This window comes from Misgurnus anguillicaudatus, chromosome 16, assembly GCF_027580225.2.
Source record: "Misgurnus anguillicaudatus chromosome 16, ASM2758022v2, whole genome shotgun sequence".
Classification (NCBI taxonomy): domain Eukaryota; kingdom Metazoa; phylum Chordata; class Actinopteri; order Cypriniformes; family Cobitidae; genus Misgurnus; species Misgurnus anguillicaudatus.
In genome coordinates, this window is record NC_073352.2 from 24,715,173 (window position 1) to 24,732,668 (window position 17,496).

Genomic DNA, 17,496 nt, shown 5'->3' on the forward strand with positions numbered 1-17,496 from the left:
GATGGCTCCTCTGCCCACACTGGCCATTAAGTATACAGTATCCACACTTTACTACTACAGTAGAGATACAGTACACTATTCTATTCAAGTATTGTTTGTCTATTGTCTCATGAAATATTTCCTACGTATTTGACATGCTTTTGGCTTAGTGTATTTGGTTGCAGGGCATGTCTAAAGAGCTTGATCCACAAATATCACAATGTTAAGCAGAATTGTTTTATTTGCTCTCTTAATGCGGATATAATCCAGACAAAGAGTGACATAATAAAAACTGCCCATGTCAAAGTCATTCGTGATAACCTTCTATCAGTCTGTGCGTTCATGTTGTAGATACCAAGAGTGCAATTTCATGGACATTTATTCAGTAATGCCAGCAAAGCACTCCATTTAATCCCCCAATATTGCTCATCAGCTGCATGGTAACAAGGTTCACTGTCTGATGTTTAGCAGTGCATTCCAATTAAATGAAAGTCACATTGAAAATGTACAGACAAAACATAATCTTAGATTAGCCGGTGTAGATGAACCGCAACAGAGAGAGTTGGGATTTGAAGAATGGTGAACTAGAACTAGAATAATTGGATTGTGACAAGTTCACAGGCATAATGCCGATAATATTTATAGCTGCTCTTAATTTAGATTTCATCTTTTTTTCAGACTTATGTATTTATCGTTTGCAACTGGAAGCTTGAAAATTGTTCACAGTTGTGCCAAAATCAATAGTCACCTTCCTGAAGATAATTTACTGCACCACTTGTAGTACAGTAATATGTGAGCTATGGCTGCACTGTATTGTTTAGGATAATTACACTCTCAAAAAAAAAGCACAATAAAGTGCATATTGGTACCTCAAAGGTACACATTGGTACTTACATACTTGAGAAGCAAGGGTTGTTTCTTTATAGAATACATAAGATGTTTACGTGTTTCTGTATATAAAAAGATATGTTTTCATGTATGTTTATTTTCCAAATTTATCAAGATTTTAGCATTTATGTCAAATAAAGTGACTGGCAATTAAAACTAAGCATAGAATAATGTAAAAACACTTTAACGGGCTCAAACCGAAATGTAAACCGTGGTTTAAAAACCAGTGGTGGCCCGTGACTGCTCATTCGAGGGGCGCAAATTCAAAATATGTGTTTGTTGTGTCATGTGAACCATGTGCATCACGTGTTTTGTCAAAATAATGCCTGCTGCACACGTGTCAAAACCGTTTATGATAAAAGAGACGCTCACGTTCACAGAATGCACGCAAAACACTCCCTTAACAGTAAACTCTGATTACGCATGAGATTTGGTGAGTATCTGGCAAGTGTCTCTTTTATCATAAACCCTTTAGACACGTCTGCAGCAGGCACTTATTTTGACAAGACACGTGATGCACACAGGAACTCTCGACGCACAGAACACATATTTTGAAGTGACGAACTTCGCATCGAGCGCCCTCAAAAAAAGAAGTCACTGGCCGCCACTGTTAAAAACCAAGGTACGTATTGAACCGTGGACAAACTGTACTGTTGCATCCCTAGACTACCATTGTTTAAGATAATGCATTGAAAAATCCCCTAGGAAAAAATCCTAGACAGAGCCATATTGCAGCAGTGCCAAGCATAAACAGCCATGCACACATATTATCCAGTGGGCCATGTATATTTCAGTACAGTGGAGAATATAAAGTAGCAGAAGTGAATGCGGTTATTTCCAATCCGCCTGGGTGCAGTTAACCAGGACACGTGTAACTTCACCGCGGTGTTAACTCTCGTGTCAGGGGAGCGGGGTCTTTGTGTACACACTTTAGATGGCAAACACAAAAGACTCAGAAGGGAAGCTTCCTTTCTGCTTCATTTACTTCCGTTTCCGCAGGAATATACTTTTACCTTAGAGGGTGGGATCCATCCTGTGGCCCTACTCTCTTTGTTTTCCCCTTTTCCTTTGTTAAATATTTAAACCAGCTCGGCAATGTTGGAAAAACTCTGCCTACCATAAAAGCATAGGAAAAACCTCTTAAGAACTTGAGTGAAAACCGTCTAAAGAAATTTATTGAGAATGATCACCATTGTACTCTCATATAGATTGTTGCTTGTTGAAGTATTCAATGGCAGCACATTATAGATCAATACAAAATAAACTCCATTTTGGAGACAAATGTGTTGTTTGAAACGGAAATATGTTGTGTTTCAATGCTTGTGTTTTTAGTTCCTTCTGACTAGCTTAACTAGCGAGCCTCTCTTGGTCAAGTGGCTTTTTCAGAAAGACTATGCTGGTGAACAGGCATGCTGGTCCACCAGCTAGACCAGCATCTATCCTGCATAAAATGCATGTTTGTTTATGCTTAGATGTCCTCTGTATTGATAGGTATGGGTTGGTACATGGTTTGTAGTGTTATGATTAAAACTCCCAGTCCCACCACAGAAATAAACTTATTTCTGTTATGTTGACAGACCATGTTTGATACTAGCGGTGCAGACATAGCCTGATGGTTTTTGTTCTGTACTACCACTTTTTGTTGGACACAAGAAAGAATTCCAGTTGTGTTCAGAGCACATATCCAGAAAACATGAAATTAAAGCAAAGGGAGACTTAAGAAGAAGTCATACCACTGGCCTTCTAAATCTCACAGCTGCGTCGAGTCAGGTGGGAGAGTATCACGAGGATGAAATTTACAGATGGTTGGTTTAAAATGAACTTTTGCATTTTTGTCATGGGTGTAATGTTAGCAGATGTGTAGCATTGGGTAGACTGTCATAAAAACTTCAGGAGATCATTTTAAATAATTCATTTACATGCTCTTGATGTTCAGTGTTACATTGTACTAGCTTTGTCATTCTAAAAAAATCCAAATAAGATGTTTTTAAATGGATAAAAATAGAGATCATGGACCACTTTGAAGATGGTGATTTAACATATGGTCTCTTTTGGTGGTGTAACACTGTGAGATTTTAAAAATATTACTGTATTATGATATCATGTATGTAAGGAATAATTGATGACAGGCCATTGAATTATTCGAAAAGAATGCACACCTAAGATGGTAATGCGGCAGCGTGAAGTGGAGCATTATTTTAAAATTCAAGACTTTACACCAGATATTACTAATTTCCACATTATAACTAATCAAAGCTAAAATCTAAAACAATCATAATATATATTTATATATTATATAATATATATTTTTTTGTTATATTTAAGGTAAACAGACAGGTGCGGCTCCAGAAATGTGTCCATTAAGCGTTATCCGCATTGAAAATGCACATCCAGTGTCCAAGCACATAAACGCGTGAACTAATGAACAACAATTTGTTTTTATGTAAAGTGTAATGCCAAGCCAGGTGACTTGCACGGCCCACCTTATTTCCCTGTGAAACGCATTTATTGGGAACCCCTAATATAAATTATCCTTTAAAGTGAAGGAATAATGGATGCATTGGAGCAGTTTATGCATGATGCTTTTGGACATGGAGTTGCGGGTTTTGCACGGGTTGGATGTAGAATGAAGTATACAGGGTTTGTATTTAGTTGTTTGCAATTTGGACATTTTTTACCAGATATTCCTAACTTGAACTATTTCTGAAATGTTTCTTTAATAAATAACACCGCTCTCTCATAACGCAGCGAAGTACCTATTACATAAAGTGAACAATTGATTGTCGAGCAATCGATATCAACCCATTCAGAACCATCGCCATGGACAGCACCTGGTAACGTCGTACGTAAGAAAGTATACCTTAAGAATCCTGCTAAGGTACAGTTCAGGAAACACGCCTAGAAAAGGTAAACCTGTAGTTAAGGTTTAACTTAAGAGTCTTCGTAGCGCACTAAGAGACAACGTTATCGGGGAACGCAGCCCTGATTTTTTTTGCAGCCAGACATGAGGTCCAGTACTAATATGACCTTAGTAGGATTGACTACTATTTAAAGCTTGTTCTGGTATAGTCAGCTTATTTTGATTGCATTTTTATTTTCAGTTATTTTTCAGACACTTTATTGTGTTTATCTTATGAAGAATTCTCATTTTCTGAAAAAAAAATTCACACATTGCTGTAATTATTCAAATTAAATATTTTGCATGGTTGACCTGGCAGTAAGCATTACTATTTTTCTAAATATATTCATTAAATAATTACTTTTAAATATGTGCTATGTGAATTAATACTTACTGCAAGGTAAACCTTGCAAAATAATTAATTTAAATAATTGCAGCAATGTGTGAAAATTATTTCATGAACAAACAAACAAACAAATGTATGAGAATTAAATGTCAAAGCAATAAAACAGACAATTAATTGTCATGATCGTCAAAGCCCTAAAACAGGCAATAAATTAATTGTAATTAATTGTAAATGATATCATAATCATTAAAAATAATTTGTGCAAAAACTTAGTTAATAAATAAATTTATTTTATACCTTCAGCACAATTATCTTTATAATAATATTTCATATAAATGTAATATATTGCCCAGCCCTAACAATCATACAGTTACCCATCTGCTCTTTTTATAATTTACGTTCTCTTTTGCTTGCATCCTCATGCCTCTTTACTTACAAACTTCCTACGTTCCTGCTCTAATTACTCATGGGGTTCACACTTTGATCGAAAAGTACATTGACTGAATAATCAATCAACCCCAAATCCTCCTGCCTCCTCTGGCATCAACTACCTCAGTCTGCCAGTCCACATGATTAAGAAAGTGAAGTATCTCAAATTGTATCGATAGGGTTGTTCAGCTCTCGCTTACCTATGCCCACTTGCTCAATCACAGGTGTGGTCAAGGAAAACGGTATTGTATCTTATTTAAAGTCTGCAAAAAAAACCTTGATAGATAGTTACCTATTAATCATTTGTGGCACAGGCTCAGCAAGGGCTTGTTTCACTCCAAAGGAAATTAAGAATCGCCTGGCTTCCCTATTTCTCATTTAGGTCCTAATTACAATCTAATGGGTCCCCATTATGTTAACAGAATGCACATCCTGGATGACACCTTCCTCTGCTTTTAAATGATAATACATCAGGAAACCTTCTATATAGGTTTGAGCATTGCCCTTTATTATATGTTCTGTTATTGTGTATTTTTATCAGTTGTTTATGTTTAACTTATTACTGCTACTTGTTTGCTAATGCGTATCACTATACTGTTGTTTAAACATAGGGTTATGCATAGGGGTGGGCGGAATGGCCAAAAATCTATTTCACGGAATGAGTCATTTTATTTCACGGAACGGAATATTTCACAGTATGAATGTTTATCAGTTTATATTGTTTTTTTATTATAAAAATGTACAGAAATTTGCAACTCACTCCAGCTTTTAACTAAATGCCCACCGCAGTTTTAAATTATGAGCAAATTAAAGTTTATAATGTTAAAAGTGAAAATGCCCAGAAGATAACAGATTAAGTCTTGATAAGACAGAATCTTGTTTGAGTTATTAATTTTATAGACAATTAAAGCTATAGTATGCCTTCAGTGCATTTTGTATTTATGCACACATTAAAAATAGGCAATATGTAAAATGAACAGGTATAAATATATGCAAAAACCTACAGACAGGATAAATACCTAGAGTAGGCTATAGCCTATATGAGAGACGAAGCTCTAGATATTATAAATATGACAGGTGCTATGATGTGATGATCATGAAGTCTGTTTTAAGGTCTTGACACCCTTTCCTTTCTATTAGACCTTAACATTTGCGTCTCTTTCTCGTCTTTCCGATCAAATATGTTTGTATAAGCAAATGGCGCGTCAAACTACATCGCTCCAGCAGTGCACGTGTCACTGATATAAACGCGAGTTTGTTGTGGCTTGCTTAAAGTTGAGAAAACTTTACAACTATTAGCATTATGTGCGAGAAGAACTCTTTATTTGGCGTTGCAGCTCCTTGCGCGTACCTAGAGAGACCTCTGCACGTGAAGCGAGAGACCGGACGGCCGCTGCGTGAGCATAGACAGAAAGAGAGAGAAAGAGCAAGCGAGAGTCTCGCTGCGAGACCCGCGGTGGATTCACTGGCAGTTATTATAAAAATTACAGAAATAACTCTATCATTTTTTATAAGTGAATTATTTTACATGTTTCTCCATCACACTCAGTCTAACATGCGGGAGGGCAAAGTTAGCAATTCCCACTTATTTGAATTCTGCGGAATAGACAGAATAGAAAACACACGTTTTTACCGAAATTTGTCAAAATGGATTTATTGCGTTTTGGAACCAAACTCTTCATATATACACCTAATTATTATACACAATACACACACATATATGATGTAAACAAAAACTTTTATTATGCAAACGATTAGTTGCGATTAGTTGTTATGCAGCCCTAAATTAGTCACACCCCCTTTCAGAAACTAATAATGTTAATGTGTGAGAGCATATTGATAAAATAACAAAAAAAATTATATAAAAAAAACCTCTGTGTGATCACACAAAATGACTGTCATGCAGACTGTACATCGTTTCATTTTGGTAAATATCAAATAATATAACAAAGCTAAATGATAAATCTGATTGCTGCCACATTTTCTTCCCAGTTTGAGTCTGAGGCTGCTTGTCACATAAACGAGAGTGCTATAATATTTCAGGACACCTATTTCAGTGATTTCTCAGGTAATAGAGATGTTTGCCATTCCATAAAAAATTGCTTACAGCAACTTTAAGCTTGGTATTAAACTTTGGCGTGTAACTCGTAGCACGCTGTTTGTGCTGTAGACATGAGTGATTTCTCAAATCACACGGCTGGTTGAGGGGAGCTGGGATATTTATTTGTGCTATTAAACATCTTGACTTACTGTACGCTTTCCGCCTGGTGTTACTTTTTATAGAAGTGATACAAAAAAATGGCCCTTCAAGCTATTTTCATCCACGGTTATTTGGGAAGGTCTTGAATTGTACAAGGTTTATGTTGAATGTTTGTGTGAATAGCATAGCGGGGCTAGGGAAGTGTAATGATTGACATTTGCTGTTGATGTGTTGTCTGTCCTGCCCAGCCACGTCTGTCTCTCCTTTTCGCACATGTCATACAAAGACCATCTGTGGATCACTCATGCTGTGGAATATAATATGACAACCCTGCATCCTAATGTAAACCCAGCAGCACAGTCCTGGCATTGAAGACAACACATACAGGCTCTAGAGACCTGGCAGGCTTGCATGCATGCTATTTATTGTTTAAGTGTAATTTCAGCTCAGCATAGATTAGCATTGCTTGGTGTCATTAGTTCGAGAGTCCTTTAGAGCTATTCATTTTGATTGGATGTGATTGATTGATTATTTTAGTTGATTAAGTATGCTGTATTCGAAAACCATAATGGTATATAATGTGGGGTTATGGTATTAAATTGGAAATTTGTGTAATGGTTGATAATTTAATGACAATATTGTACAATCCAAGTCAAGTCAGTGCATTATAACACTGTGTCCTAACTATGCGTAAAGCAACGTCACGACTTGCGATAAAATGTATATTTTCCATGTTAATCAGAATTTTTGTCCTAACCAGCTCGACACAATGCCCGACAAGCGAAAGTGAATTCTATTTTAGGTTTCTATTTCTGCGATGTCACGTCTGACAGCTCCGCATGCACCGTGTAATTGTTGAAATTTCTGCGCATTATTAATATTAATAATCATAGAAAATAGCAGAAATAAGCAAAAAGTGGAGAGATGCATCTCTGTGCGTGTGTGTGCTGTTGTGCAGGTACACTGTTGCCAGGTAGCTCAAAGCTTTCAAGGTCATATACACTATATCACATATATGAAAAACTGTTAGGATGCTCTGACTCATAGTTGGATCAAATATGGACAAACCCACTTGCTGGTTTAACATTTGGGATTTATCCATATTTGACGAACCGTTGGTTAAAAAAGCCCAGCTTTTATAAAGTTTGTTAGTTTGGTAAGGTGTATGTATATCATGAGAACATATCAATCACTGTTTTACGAGTTCGCATTAACATGTAATCAATAGGGAATAAAATAAAGGGAGGGCTCCGAGCTCGGAATTTTAGCCCGAAAATTCTGGATGTACTTGGCTGACAGAGAAAATATATATATAAATAAGTTTTGGTATAATTGTATTAATGTTAGACTTTTTAGGTTTATTAATTTAATGTGTCTGAGTTGGACTACAAACCAGTTACAACAAACCAATAAAATATTCAAACCTTTTTGAAAGTAACACACCAAAATTGGATTTAAAATAAAACTAAAACTAAATATGCACGGGATCTCCAATACTAGAGAGACAGCATTACACAGACCTTGTGTGTCATTAAGTATATGCACAAAGCAGTCACAATCGTGCTTTGCTTTGTACAGTATCACTGTGATAGCAGCTTCAGTGAGACAGAAATCTGAGACTATTTATTTTTGGTATATATTTTCATTTGTTATCCAATAATGCCTCTTTTGGTCGAAATTTTTTGGTGGACAAAATTTTAGTACATCCCTAGTTAAAATTATCGATTTTGTGTCTAATATCCATCTCATGTACACTTTAACTCTTTCCCCGCCATTGACGAGTTATCGCATCAATTAAGAAAAAACATTTGCATGAAAAAAGTCATGAGTTTTTATGTTAATCTGTAATACCGTGATTACAAATTTATAAAAAAAACTAAAGCAAAAAATTATTTACAAATTTTAAACTCTGTGTACACTGTAACAAATTTCTGTAATTTCTACAGCAAAATTTTACAGTTACTTCTTGTTCTGTCATTTTACAAAGTTTAGCTGTACATTGCAATGCATTGTGGGTCAAAAAACTATTACAGAAGTTGACAGCTTTTCCCCCACAATAAATTACAGGTATATTTGCGCTTGCCTGTAAATGATGCAGTATTACAGTTATTCACTGTTGAATGTGTTGCACGAGGCAGCTTGCCGCCATTTTATGTCGGATTGCAGAGGAGCAGGGACATTGCCACGCCACTCATGCACAAAATGTAAGTATACTATTATAAATAGCTATTATAATTGTTAATGTTGGTTGAAATATAGTTTACCGTGTATCAGTCAAGCCCCACAATAAAGTTAATAAAGAATTTTTGAACAAGCAATCCCAGGTGAAGCAGTTTAGTGGTTAAAATAAAGTAAATGGTATAACTTTCATGTTAACCCTTTTCATATTTAAATTGGACTTCAATGCGTTAACGTCACTCAGGCATGCAAGCAGGGTGCGTGCATGCGCGTACATGCACGTCCACATTGATGCATAGGTCTTATACATGCATACATATATTTTGAAATATTAAAATATTGATATCAGATAGAGAGTTTTTAACAAACGTGCGTGTTCATAGGCGCAAATTCTTTCTCCGCCGGTGGGCGTGGCAGCGTCAAGCAATGCTAAGCAACGAAGAATGGCTCGTACAGACTACATGACTTTGAAACGTAGGTCCGAACTGTGCGGTTCACACTACATGACTTGCTCTCTGTGAAATCAGGAGTGTTCACGTTGTTGAGCAGTTCACACCACACGACACAACGTGAATGCCCCACAACCAGGGGCGTCATGCACCAATTTTTTTTAAGGGGGCACAGTGTGCAAAGCTCACAGAAATTTGTGCATACACATACATCAAACAAATTATATTATAGAGCTTTCAGTCTTTTCCATGGCACTTACATTTCTAACATTCTAAACGCCCCTGCCATAGTGCAAAAACCTCCAAAATAAGTGTTGACTAACTTTCATATCAAATACTATTCAATCGGATTAATGACATATTGGCATCATATTTACATCTGAAACGGCATGTGTCCTATTTACGTTTTGTTTAATGACTTGTTTAATTCTGTCATTAATGCATTTTTCACAACAACTGGCAAAAATTATTCGTACAAGAAGGCCATTCTCAAATAACGAATCTATAACCACATATGTGTACAAACTCCACCAACCTGTACAAAATCATACTACGATTGCACGGATGTACACTTACTGACAAGAATACGGAAGCAATGCAAATGAAAAACAACAACAATAGAACAATAGAAATCATGGTTATTTAAAATGCTTTTCAAATAATTCTTAACTAAGTACAACTCCAGCAACACATAAACTAAAACAAGATAATATCAAAACAAAACATACTATGACATCCCTTCACAAATCTTGTCACGACAACCGCCAAAACCACTAAACACACAATAAAGACTTTTAAATGATGTGATAGATAGAGCACACATATCCAACTAAAACACTAAATAAAACTCTTAGTATAACAGAGCTAAATGCAAAAACAAGTCTTACCTTTTGTCATCGTGCAGTTTTTATTCCACAAGTGGACAAAAACGCGTGCAACAATTCCCAGTGGAAGAGAACATGTTTATTTATCCACAGTGCAAATCATTACTTCTGGAATATGCAATATGCAAAGCGCGAGTGTGGGTAGAACCATGAGTTTGTTTAAATATTAAAAATACAGATTATAAAAGCAGCGGTTATCATGAGACCTCCTGCAGCGCGAAACTCACTATAGATTGTGTTCGACTTCAAGCTGCGCAGCAAGAACGACAGGCTGATGACGTCAAAGTACCGCGAGGGTGAGTCGAGGAATCATCAGAAGAGTTTGATTTCAAACCGCTTTCGCGGCACGTTGATGTCATCCGCTTATCGGTTCCAGTGTTATAGCATGAAGTCGAACACACGTGTAAATGATCCTTATTAGTGATGTACCAATGTTTAGATATGTTCTACTGAAAATATTTAAAATGATCTTTAATGAGCATCATTATAGCCTGTTGATTTCTGGTGTTTTTTCTGAATGCTAGGGTATGGTAACTGCCATACCCTGCCATACGCAAACGCCGTCCCTGCTACTAATATAAGGTCGAGACGGTCACATTTTAAACCATACAATTTCTACACAGAGGAGGTTAACAACACATTACCGTACTGGGGATTTGGAAATGTTGTGAGCGTGTCTTACACGTTTTAATTCCTAAGATAGCCAAATGCAGCCAGCAGCAACAGCTAAGCTCGTGAACGCGCGCAGACGCTGACGTCTGCGGCTGCGCCGACTGCAGCGCCTGACGCCAGAATAAAGTAATGTACACGATCAAAACATTATCAAAACTCTGAAAAGTGAAACGGATGCAGCACAAAATTGACAATTTGGGCATTTTAAACAGATTAAAAGATTAATGGACGCTTTTTTATTTTTGAGGTTGCTTGCAAAATCCATTTGGCTCAAAAATCCGAGGGGGCAGCTGCCCCCTTAGTTTCAATGGGCATGACGCCTCTGCCCACAACAGGAGGTAACGCACTACACGAGTTGCGAACAACTCTATTACCCAACGATTCTATCTTGTCTACAAACCACGTTCTGTCACGAAAAATCACGCGATAAAACAAACCGGAAATGACGCGAAACTACACGCGCGCCGGTAAAAACCCACAGAAGAAGAAACAAGACGCGCAAAACTTTTGTTTGTATATATAGACTTCAGACAGAAATTAGTGCTGCAAACCGTTTGCGCGATGCAAAGCCGCAAAAGAAAAAAATTATAGAGATGTGATGTGGAGAGGTGGATCAGCACCACACGCGGACAGCAGGGATTAAAGATTTGAGGTGAGTAACTGTTAAAGCTTGTTTAATATAGCTGCATGCTTATGTTTGGCTATGATCACATTTAAAATATCAAAGTGTTGTCTACTGTGCTTAAAAGCTGTGTTTCTTAATTTAATTATCGTTCAAATAGAATAGGACAGGCTTCGCAAAACATGATTTGGAGAGCGTTTGTCTTTGACCCTGCGATTCTATGCAACAGGTTTGTGTGATTTCATTTCAAACGAATATGAACTGAATGTTGTCACAACGTTTTTTCTGTCTGAGTATGTTTTTGAACTTTTTTGTGTCTTACAGGTGACACGTTCAAGTTCATCAGGTTCAAGTCCAGGATGGGAGACCAGCACCATCTCACAAATAGTTTTGGATGTTCTGCTCTGTACCAGGTTATAAAGGACGATTTCTTGAAGGTAGGGTTATTACAAAATATAAAGATATATATATATATATATATATATATATATATATATATATATATATATATATATATATATATATATATATATATATATATATATATATATATATATATATATATATAAAATCTACTACTTCATTTTAAAAAAAGAACACCCATAACATTGTGGACATCAGCAGTTGACTGTCTTTGATAAAAGTATTTTAGTAAAAAGTATTATTAGAAACAGGGATATAGTTCTGAAAAGCATAAGTAATTCTATTTTTATGTCTATACATACCTGTATACATTAATTTCATAATTTTATCTGAGCTTACACTATGTGTATATTAAAGTATTTTGTGTAGAAACATGAATTGTTGAACTAACACAACAATAAATATAAAATTACTTCTAAACCTAATATTGTAATATTTGTTATTCTACATGTTGTTTAGTTTATCGTTATACTTATTTATATGGATTAAGTAAGAGGGGGTCTCATTTATAAAGCATACGTACGCACAAAACAGGTCTGGAAACATGCGTACGCCAGTTCCCACGTAAAGGTTGTGATCTATAAAAAAAAAATTAATGGGAGAATGGGCTTGCATGGTGGGATCTGAAGATAATTCATGTACGCACACTTGCAGAAAGGGAACATTGCTTTGTCTGTCTTAATAATTTTTGGCAATTGCCTTTTTGGCTTTTGTGCATACGTAGACTTTTAGTAAGGATCCTACGCACAGTTTTATAAATGAGACCCAAGGTGTTTGACTCACAAAAGCATGGCTATCCAACTTTGTTCTGCATATAACTATGCAAATAAATCCATTGTAAACTGTAGTCTTGAATATATAATAATTTAATCACTGACATTTGGTGTGTCCTATTGTTTTAGACACCATCAACGTAAGGAGAGTGGCATACCATAGTCATGGACTTCGAAAGGAAGTGGCAGTTTCCACATTGCTTTGGGGTACTTGCTACCACTCCAGCTGTAGCAGACTGCTGACCACAACATGGATGATGTGCAGTGGAAGATTCACGGGATGTGTGCTTTTCAATCGATGAAATACACCTCACATCGCAATTGTATGGCAATAGCAAAAGTGCAACGCAATCTGATGCGGGACTACTTTACCTCACCAGCGAGTAGTGTTTATTGGCAAGTTCATCACATTTTAAAAGGAACTGATGTAGAGTTATCCCTGCAAAAAGCAGATTAAAGCCAGTTATTGTCAGTTTAGGACATTCGTTTTCTTGTGTGTTCTAAAGTCCTGTATTTGTAAAGAACACACATGTGGTTCACTTATTCATTGTTTTAAGTATTCTGTTTATTGTTGTGTTATTATTGAATACATTTTAATTGCATACAAATCAAAAGGTGCAGGAATGTAATAAAGGCAATCTGCATGTTGCAATTAAGTGCCTTATACTAACTTTATTTCTTGATCCACACTCATTATTCACAGAACATTAACAATGTTTCTATACTAGGGCGATTAAACATCAACATATCTGATCATGATAAAATTTATGGCGATTGTGATGATAAGCTCTGGGCATTTTTACTCAATGTGGATTAATCTAACAGCCAATCACACACAATTATATTACGATATTTATATATCACCCAACCCTTAAAGGAGCTCTACACGGGGAGTTTTGTAATGTTTAATTGTGTTAATGTGGCGCACTGCATGTGTTCTAACAATGTATATTTTGTCTGTTCACATAATATACATTCAAATGTACTACATTTCACTAAAGCACTATTCATATTGCCTGTTTTTGTAAAATATTACTCAATGTGTTTTATACTTTTATACTTTGTTGCATTAAATGTATTACTTTCGATAGACCATTTATTTCATGAAACAGCACTGGGAAATTCAATCTAAACCCTTTAACAAGTTTAATCACCTTATTGATAAATGTAATACATAGTAAAGTCAATAGTTTGTAAACAAAAACACATCGGGACCGCACATGTCATGTATGATATATGCATAGGGTAGGTTGTTCAGGTGACAACATTGATCCGCTTCTGTCAGTCTCCTGGGCAATCGAATATCATCACCATTATGCTTCTTTTGAGATGTGATAAGAGAACTGGGTCTTCAATATCCCTTGATTCCAAAGCCATGGTTCCCAAATGAAGTTGATGTATATAGTTGTTTGTGAGTCCACTTGTGCAACAGTAAAGTCTAAAATCAATAAAGAAATGGATTGTTTTCAGTTAATATTTACATTCACACTTTCATTTATTTTATTTGTTTATTCAAACTAAATATGAGAATTTATTCCTTGGTTTAAGCTCTTTCGACTGGTACAAAAGGCAGATTGTAATGTAGCTGAATATCCTTTAATACACAATATATAACAATAAACCGAATCACAGTAAAAATAAGTATACACTTTATAATGTTTTACAGACATATCCCAAAAATAGGATTACGATAATATTTATTTATATGGAAATATGACCAATTAATTTACATTTGACCCTATAACAATTAGATAATGTAATAATAACATTTGCTCACCTGGCTGTTTTACAGCGTTTGCTATTTCTCTCCACCGTTTCTTTTTCTCAGCGCAGTTGTTGTACATATATGTGAAACGTCATACAGGCATTCATAACTGTGACATGCTACTCATCTTTCCGTGGACCTCAACCCCTTGTCGGATTGGCTGTAGCTCGTGACATCACAGGAGGGCGAGTCGCGCGACAGCTCCAGATATCTAGCATGCTAGATATTTTTCTGGTGTCGGCGACGCGTCTGCGAGGCGTCTGCGAGCGTCTTTGATGCGTTGTTGGCTCTTTCATACCAACAGATTCGCGAACGTCGATCGCCCGCTAATCCCCCGCGATTTGCACCCGATCACACCCCGACCTGTCGGCGAGCGAACGACTTGCAAATCGGGCTTAAATCTGGCTTAAAATCATGTAGTGTGAACTTAGCTGAAAGAAGCTCTGAAGCGCCCACGCGATTTGAAGAGGAGAAAAGCGGCGCGGTCACGTTTTCCGCGTGGTTTCAGACGCGACATGTAAAGTAAATGTAAAGCAACTGTGCGCGTATGTGTTGGCCATTTCGGTGGTTGCTCGAGCCGAGCCCCGGAGGACCCAGGGGATCGGGGCATATCTGCGTGTTTATTGTAGCACTTCCACTCATAAAACAACAAGTGAGAAACCTTTTTGGGGTTATAATGTTTCCACCTGCGCTGAAAACGCGTTCTGATGGTGTACTGGTAGCGCAGATTGATACTTTTTAGCAACTATAATTGAGAGAGAACGGCCGTTTCTCAACCGAAGGCTTCAGTCTCCGGAGGTCGCATATGCAGGCTGTATGTCATCAAGCCTGGTTTATTATTTTCATTGCAAGTCATAAGCATATTACAACAATGTATGATCAACAAAGAATAATAGTCAAGCTTTCAAAAATGATATTGCTATGAAAAATTACTGTACATTTGAATCTATTTTTCTTTGTCTTTTAGGTGTTGGCAACAGCAACAGACGTTGAAAAAAGACTACAGTTTCCTGACTTAATTGTCTAAGGTAGTCTATTTTTTGTAATGAGTTGTAAGCATTGCAAAGACGGGCTATGAAGGACACAAATTAGTTTAACGTGGATATGTTCATGTGAAAAGCAACAGATTTTTTGCATGTAAACCATTTGTTTATGCTTAGGTGAATCAGCGTTTGGATGCTGAGCATCGGGTGGTTGTGCCTCCACATCCCAACTTCGTGGCTGGAATGGCAGCTTTGTTTTCTAGCTACTACAACTTCAATCTGGTGTACCAGGAGGAGCAAGTGCACACTGGAGATCATTCAAAGGTAACTATGTGCTTGAAGTACAATGCGGTTTATCATTATTTTGTAAAGTGTGCTATTATGAGTAACAGAGATTTTATTTTGCTTTAAAGGTGCAGTGTGTAATTTTTAGAAGGATGTCTGGACAGAAATGCAAAATAATATACAAAACTACATTATCATGGGTGTATAAAGACCTTTTCATAATAAATCGTTATGTTTTTATTACCTTAGAATAAGACGTTTTTATCTACATGCACGAGGGTCCCCTTATGTGGAGGTCGCCATTTTGTGCACCATGTTTCTACAGAAGCCCTTAACGGACAAAATTTTTTGTCTCCGACAATGACACATTTTTCTGTTGGCGCCTACTGTAGCTTCTTTATGCGTTTCAAAAGCAAGGGATGAGCAGTGGGCTGAGCCGTTGGTTGCAATTCTCAATCTCTCCACTAGATGCTGCTAAATTTTACACACTGCACCTTTAAGTGTGCTTACAGGAAATCCCTTTAACATGATTTTTTAGTTGATAAATTGGGTTAAGTTAGCAGTTATTTACCCAAATGCTTTATATCATTGCAGAACCAATTAATTGTAACATTCAAACATTGACAATAAAGATTTATTTGATTATATATTTTGAAAAGTAGTTCTGCATTGGGGTAACTGAGCATTTAGGTAAATAAACTGCAAACTTGCTTATCTAGAATGTTTTTCAAGTCTGAAAGCACTATAAAGTTGCTTAATACACTTAATATGGTGTATTATGTTATGAATACTAAAATGTTATATTGTTGTGGTTTGTTTTATGTTTTGTTGTCCTTTGAAGCAGGGGATAGTCGGGAAATTTTCAACCAGAGGACCTGCTGCTTGAGGTTATGTTAATGCAACTAACCTAACCATAACGCATGCAATTTTGTGACTAGAAATCCAAATCATCCCTTCAACTGTTATGACCCTATATTTCACTATTGTCATTGCATTGCAGAACCACTTCCTGGTTTAGCTTGCCTGGACAGCACAACTGAAATTAAATTAATAATAATTACCAGCTGAATTTTTCTGTTGCAGTTTTTCTGCACTTAAGCTGAAAAGGGCAAATCAGCTTGATTTGCACAGCCTGATGTATTTTTGCACTCTCATGTAGAGCAGTTAAGGCACTTTTTCATAAAGTTTATTTTCATGTGATTTTGTGATTTCAGATGCTTCATTGGACTGAACCCGTCCAGTGGGACCAAGACAGCAAAGGTGGTTAGCCAAAAAAGAGGGAAGGTACCGGAGAAAAAGAAGAACCGCATTAACCCTCACGTCTCCTCTCTCCTTAAGCGGCTGATAGATTTTGAATGGCTTCCTCACAATATGAATGGACAATGTTCTAAATGTTTTCTGAATTTCACTGAATGTTAAGAAAATGAATAGAATATGCTGTTAAGAAAAAGACATTCTGAAAATGTACAGTATTGTAACACTGTATTTTGTTTTAATAATAAAATTTCATGATTTTGCATCTTGGACTATGGTTTTATTTAACAGTTGAAGAGAATCTTATCCAATGATGTTTGGATTTAAAGCAAGCCTGGTCTTATTTAAAACACTTTACAATAGGCATCAGCAAAGATTAACTATTTATTTTTTACAACAACACAATGTATTGTAAAATATTTACAGATTTTTGCTGGCAACTCGAGTTGGCAGCAAAAAGATGTAAT

The 17,496-nt window shown here is 36.4% G+C and overlaps 2 long non-coding RNA genes across 3 annotated transcripts; both read left to right on the plus strand.

Annotated features, from left to right (window-relative positions):
- The first annotated feature begins 8,660 nt into the window (after positions 1-8,660).
- LOC141350058 (uncharacterized) lies at positions 8,661-17,294 on the plus strand. Of its 2 annotated transcripts, XR_012357988.1 has the most exons (4): positions 8,661-8,945; positions 15,475-15,535; positions 15,668-15,814; positions 16,990-17,294. It is a non-coding gene; the product is annotated as an uncharacterized lncRNA (long non-coding RNA). The 2 variants fall into 2 exon arrangements; XR_012357987.1 differs by lacking the exon at positions 8,661-8,945 and having other exon boundaries at positions 14,907-15,535.
- LOC141350057 (uncharacterized) lies at positions 11,347-12,886 on the plus strand. The gene is made up of 4 exons (XR_012357986.1): positions 11,347-11,576; positions 11,707-11,775; positions 11,871-11,983; positions 12,872-12,886. It is a non-coding gene; the product is annotated as an uncharacterized lncRNA (long non-coding RNA).
- Positions 17,295-17,496: the final 202 nt, after the last annotated feature.